At 44.7% G+C, this 5,893-nt stretch overlaps 1 long non-coding RNA gene across 2 annotated transcripts; it reads right to left on the bottom strand.

The window, feature by feature from the left end:
- Positions 1–3,884: 3,884 nt before the first annotated feature.
- Positions 3,885–4,826, bottom strand: LOC125727445 (uncharacterized). 2 transcript variants are annotated; one of them, XR_007388761.1, is made up of 4 exons: positions 4,713–4,826; positions 4,429–4,620; positions 4,063–4,178; positions 3,885–3,938 (listed from the first exon to the last, which is right to left on the bottom strand). It is a non-coding gene; the product is annotated as an uncharacterized LOC125727445 (long non-coding RNA). The 2 variants fall into 2 exon arrangements; XR_007388762.1 differs by having other exon boundaries at positions 4,063–4,158; positions 4,473–4,620.
- Positions 4,827–5,893: the final 1,067 nt, after the last annotated feature.

Here is a 5,893-nt window from a genome sequence, read left to right as displayed (position 1 = left end):
AATTCCGCACACATGTGACCCAGGCGGAGACTCAAACCCGGGTCCCAGAGGGGTGAGGTAACAGTGCTAACCACTGCACCACCATGCTGCCCCATGCTGTAATTCATTTTCAATAAATGGTAATGCTGACCCTACGCTATTTATTGCAAAAGCTTACACTTCCACACAGCTTTCTGGACAAAAATCCATTGCGACATACATTGTTTTTACAAAATGTAATGCATATTTATTCATTAACAAGCTGTGCCTGCATTTTTCTATTATATGTGTGGAATTAGTTTCAGCTGAGACTCATAATAGAGGGTGGTAGGCTACTCGTGATATGAATTAGTTTCAGCTGAGACTCATAATAGAGGGTGGTAGGCTACTCGTGATATGAATTAGTTTCAGCTGAGACTCATAATAGAGGATGGTAGGCTACTCGTGATATGAATTAGTTTCAGCTGAGACTCATAATAGAGGGTGGTAGGCTACTCGTGATATGAATTAGTTTCAGCTGAGACTCATAATAGAGGGTGGTAGGCTACTCGTGATATGAATTAGTTTCAGCTGAGACTCATAATAGAGGATGGTAGGCTACTCGTGATATGAATTAGTTTCAGCTGAGACTCATAATAGAGGGTGGTAGGCTACTCGTGATATGAATTAGTTTCAGCTGAGACTCATAATATATGGTGGTAGGCTACTCGTGATATGAATTAGTTTCAGCTGAGACTCATAATAGAGGGTGGTAGGCTACTCGTGATATGAATTAGTTTCAGCTGAGACTCATAATATATGGTGGTAGGCTACTCGTGATATGAATTAGTTTCAGCTGAGACTCATAATAGAGGGTGGTAGGCTACTTGTGATATGAATTAGTTTCAGCTGAGACTCATAATAGATGGTGGTAGGCTACTCGTGATATGAATTAGTTTCAGCTGAGACTCATAATAGAGGGTGGTAGGCTACTCGTGATATGAATTAGTTTCAGCTGAGACTCATAATAGAGGGTGGTAGGCTACTCGTGATATGAATTAGTTTCAGCTGAGACTCATAATAGAGGATGGTAGGCTACTCGTGATATGAATTAGTTTCAGCTGAGACTCATAATAGAGGGTGGTAGGCTACTCGTGATATGAATTAGTTTCAGCTGAGACTCATAATATATGGTGGTAGGCTACTCGTGATATGAATTAGTTTCAGCTGAGACTCATAATAGAGGGTGGTAGGCTACTCGTGATATGAATTAGTTTCAGCTGAGACTCATAATATATGGTGGTAGGCTACTCGTGATATGAATTAGTTTCAGCTGAGACTCATAATAGAGGGTGGTAGGCTACTCGTGATATGAATTAGTTTCAGCTGAGACTCATAATAGATGGTGGTAGGCTACTCGTGATATGAATTAGTTTCAGCTGAGACTCATAATAGAGGGTGGTAGGCTACTCGTGATATGAATTAGTTTCAGCTGAGACTCATAATAGAGGGTGGTAGGCTACTCCTGATATGAATTAGTTTCAGCTGAGACTCATAATATATGGTAGTAGGCTACTCCTGATATGAATTAGTTTCAGCCAAATCATCTAACAATGAACTGTGTTACTCTGTGAGGGGGTTGGGAGGTGTTGCATCTTGGATATTTGTGCCCTTGAGAGGTAAAGTGGGCTATCCCACATTTTTGACCCCTACCCCCTTTTTATTGAATATTTTCAATTGGATAAGTTGTTATTATCTAAGTCATACCTATGTCCTTATCGAAAGACTTAGTGTTCTTATGACCGCCTGGCCGCACTATAAGTAGGTAAAACCAACACGGCGCTTCTAGTGTTAACTGTTTATTTGTGTTACTATTTGTGAGGAGTCTGCAGTAGATTGAGTTTCGGTGGGTTGTCGGATGGACAGGGTTGTGATAGGGTCACTTTTATGACTGCATGAAGTGCTCTTTTACCATGGTCCACAAAATGACAGTAAATTTATTCAATAGTGACACTTCAAATGTGGCATTTATTATGAGTGTGCAGGCTTCATCATGCACAGGCTTTTCAGACAGGTGCTCAAACAGGGGGGCATGGCCGATGGGTACTTTTTGCCGCTGAAAATATTCGTGATCGCGTGGTGGGGGATATGGGCAGGATTCAGTGTAGTGTAGCACCAGGGAGATCCGCGCATCCCAGCATGCCTTGTTGTATGTAGCCCTGTGTCTGTGTAATTGTAAATAGCCCTTGTATTGTTGTTGTTATGGTCAGTCGTTTTCCTGATCGTGGCGTGTATGTTTACCCATAACCAACATGTCTTGTGTGTGCCCTGTCCAGTCCTCACATGTTCCTAGCTTGTAGAACCATCCCATCATGTGTGTTCCTTACAGTTTGCCGTCTGACTGTAGAAATTGATTATATTGACATTGAATTACTGGAAATATTTGCTTGTCCTTTGATTAATGATTGACACATTGACATATTGTCATTGAATCACTGTAAATACTGTACATGGTTAACATATGATTAATATGATTAACATAAGAACTACTCCTACATTTGTACTACCGTGTAAGATATTGTGTACGGCCTACTGTGACTGCTTCATAACTACAGGTCTTTGTGCACCAGTTGGGGCAGCTTCGAATCCCTTCATCCCCCTCCTTACTCTGCTGTTCGTCTCTCCAAAGTCTGATCTCTCTTCAGGGTCTGCGAAACCAACCGCAGGCAGCTCTCATGAGGCAAAGACACTTAGTATTTAAAATAATCTCTTCTTGCTTAAGGCCTAAGACATAACATATCATTGAACTATATCTACTATGAAAGTTACTGAAGGAACATGTAACAAATAACACAAGTGAAATACTGATGTCAACAAACATGACTTTCACCTCAAGTAGCAACTATATTTGTTAATGATTTGTACTTCAGTGGTAACGGTGTTACTACTAAGTATCTGTGTCCCCTCAAGCAAAGTGTGATCTCAGTTTCTTTAATTTGTGATTTTGAGTTTATCATACTACCTATTCAATTATTTAATTATCATAAACAGGTGTCACAATATTATAAAATGTTGTATTCACATTATTTCCTCGCAATAGTCCTCTTTGGAATAATAGATATTTTTACGGAGGACTGAAATTATATTCAGTAATCATTGGATAGAAAGGGATAGCTGGCCTATTTTTCACTTAATGGATCATAATTATGATTTGTTATATCACAGTCAATTTGTTCTAAAATAGGGGGCGGCATGGTGGTGCAGTGGTTAGCACTGTTGCCTCACACACATGTGTGCAGAGTTTGCATGTTCTCCCCATGTTGTCGTGGGGTTTCCTCCGGGTACTCCGGTTTCCCCCCACAGTCCAAAAACATGCTGAGGCTAATTGGACTTGCTAAATTGCCCATAGGAGTGCGTGTGTGAGTGACTGGTGTGTGAGTGTGCACTGCTATGGGCTGGCCCCCCATCCTGGGTTGTTCCCTGCCTCGTGCCCATTGCTTCCCCCGGACCCCCCGCGACCCAATAGGATAAACGGTTTGAAAAATGGATCTTCTAAAATATAACATTACTTGTTCAGTTAAAAGAGTTTTTTCCCCTCCCCCCTCTGCGGAGGACTGCTTTATTTCTATTAATTTATTTAGTTTTATTTATTTCCTCAGGAGAGGGAGAGAGAGGGAAAGAAGGAAGAAAACGGAAAAGAGGGGAGATAGAGATAGAGGGAGAGAAAAGAGAAAAAAAACACAGATAATCTGCTTTAATACCTGCTGATGAGAGAAAACAACAACCAACATCTGTACGAATCACAATGAACAGAAGCAACAGCAGAACAAGACAGTGTGTGTCTGTGACAACCTGCGTGTGTCTGTGAGAACCTGTGTGTACACCTGTATGTGTCTGTAAGAACCTGTTTGTACACCTGTATGTGTCTGTAAGAACCTGTTTGTACACCTGTATGTGTCTGTGAGAACCTGTGTGTACACCTGTGTGTGTGTGAGAACCTGTTTGTACACCTGTGTGTGTCTGTGAGAACCTGTTTGTACACCTGTATGTGTCTGTGAGAACCTGTTTGTACACCTGTGTGTGTGTGAGAACCTGTTTGTACACCTGTATGTGTCTGTGAGAACCTGTGTGTACACCTGTGTGTGTCTGTGAGTACCTGTGTGTACACCTGTGTGTGTCTGTGAGAACCTGTTTGTACACCTGTATGTGTCTGTGAGAACCTGTTTGTACACCTGTGTGTGTGTGAGAACCTGTTTGTACACCTGTGTGTGTCTGTGAGAACCTGTTTGTACACCTGTGTGTGTGTGAGAACCTGTTTGTACACCTGTATGTGTCTGTGAGTACCTGTGTGAACACCTGTATGTGTCTGTGAGAACCTGTTTGTACACCTGTGTGTCTGTGAGAACCTGTTTGTACTCCTGTTTGTGTCTGTGAGTACCTGTTTGTACTCCTGTATGTGTCTGTGAGTACCTGTGTGTACACCTGTATGTGTCTGTGAGAACCTGTTTGTACACCTGTGTGTGTCTGTGAGAACCTGTTTGTACACCTGTATGTGTCTGTGAGAACCTGTTTGTACACCTGTGTGTGTCTGTGAGAACCTGTTTGTACACCTGTGTGTGTCTGTGAGAACCTGTTTGTACACCTGTATGTGTCTGTGAGAACCTGTGTGTACACTTGTATGTGTCTGTGAGAACCTGTTTGTACACCTGTGTGTGTGTGAGAACCTGTTTGTACACCTGTGTGTGTGTGAGAACCTGTTTGTACACCTGTATGTGTCTGTGAGAACCTGTTTGTACACCTGTGTGTGTCTGTGAGAACCTGTTTGTACACCTGTGTGTGTCTGTGAGAACCTGTTTGTACACCTGTGTGTGTGTGAGAACCTGTTTGTACACCTGTATGTGTCTGTGAGTACCTGTGTGTACACCTGTGTGTGTGTGAGAACCTGTTTGTACACCTGTGTGTCTGTGAGAACCTGTTTGTACACCTGTATGTGTCTGTGAGAACCTGTTTGTACACCTGTGTGTGTCTGTGAGAACCTGTTTGTACACCTGTGTGTGTGTGAGAACCTGTTTGTACACCTGTATGTGTCTGTGAGAACCTGTTTGTACACCTGTGTGTGTGTGAGAACCTGTTTGTACACCTGTGTGTGTGTGAGAACCTGTTTGTACACCTGTATGTGTCTGTGAAAACCTGTTTGTACTCCTGAGTGTGATCCCGGACCCCAGACATCCAGAGGCCCCCCAGAGCATGGGAGCCCCCAGAGGACCACCGCAGGGAGAATAGCAGCCCCTCACCCAGAAAAGGGCAGAGGAGAGCTCCGGAGGGAGGCCATCCGGCAGCCACAGTGCAGGAGCCCCAGGGGGCCACCGGCGGCGAGCACGCAGGCTCTGCCGGCGGCCGGCCCCACCAGGGCAGACCGGGCCCTGGGCCCAGAGATCTAAGGGCCCCCCCACCCCCCTGCAAGGGCCCGACAGAGCCAGGAGGGCCGGACCCCGTCAGGCAACTGTCGAGGGTGAGCCAGCACCCACCCGAGCATCCAGCCCCGGACATCGAGAACCACCAACGCACCAGCGGCCGGTGGCCCCATCCACCGGCAGGGAGTGTGGCGGGGGGGAATGGAGCCCGAGATGTTATTTCAGGTGGAGTCTAGGACCCAACCTGACACGTGTGTATAGACAAACAGGCACACACATATACAAGCATACGTTCCCACATAAACAAATATTCACACATTCACCAAACACAGAGACACACAGAAATGAACGCTGTACACATACTCTCACTCCCCATATATACTCTATATGGACCCCTATTTTTCCTCTGGCGAGGAGACCAGAAGATCACCCCGGACCCCGCAGTAGCCGAGAAACCCACCAGCCCAGACCCCGACCAGACGGCCAGCTCTTCCTCTCAGCCCCCAGCTCCAAATGGCGAA

The sequence above is a fragment of the Brienomyrus brachyistius genome, unplaced genomic scaffold, assembly GCF_023856365.1.
Source record: "Brienomyrus brachyistius isolate T26 unplaced genomic scaffold, BBRACH_0.4 scaffold97, whole genome shotgun sequence".
NCBI classification, from domain to species: Eukaryota; Metazoa; Chordata; class Actinopteri; order Osteoglossiformes; family Mormyridae; genus Brienomyrus; species Brienomyrus brachyistius.
This window is presented reverse-complemented; position numbering and strand designations above follow the sequence as displayed.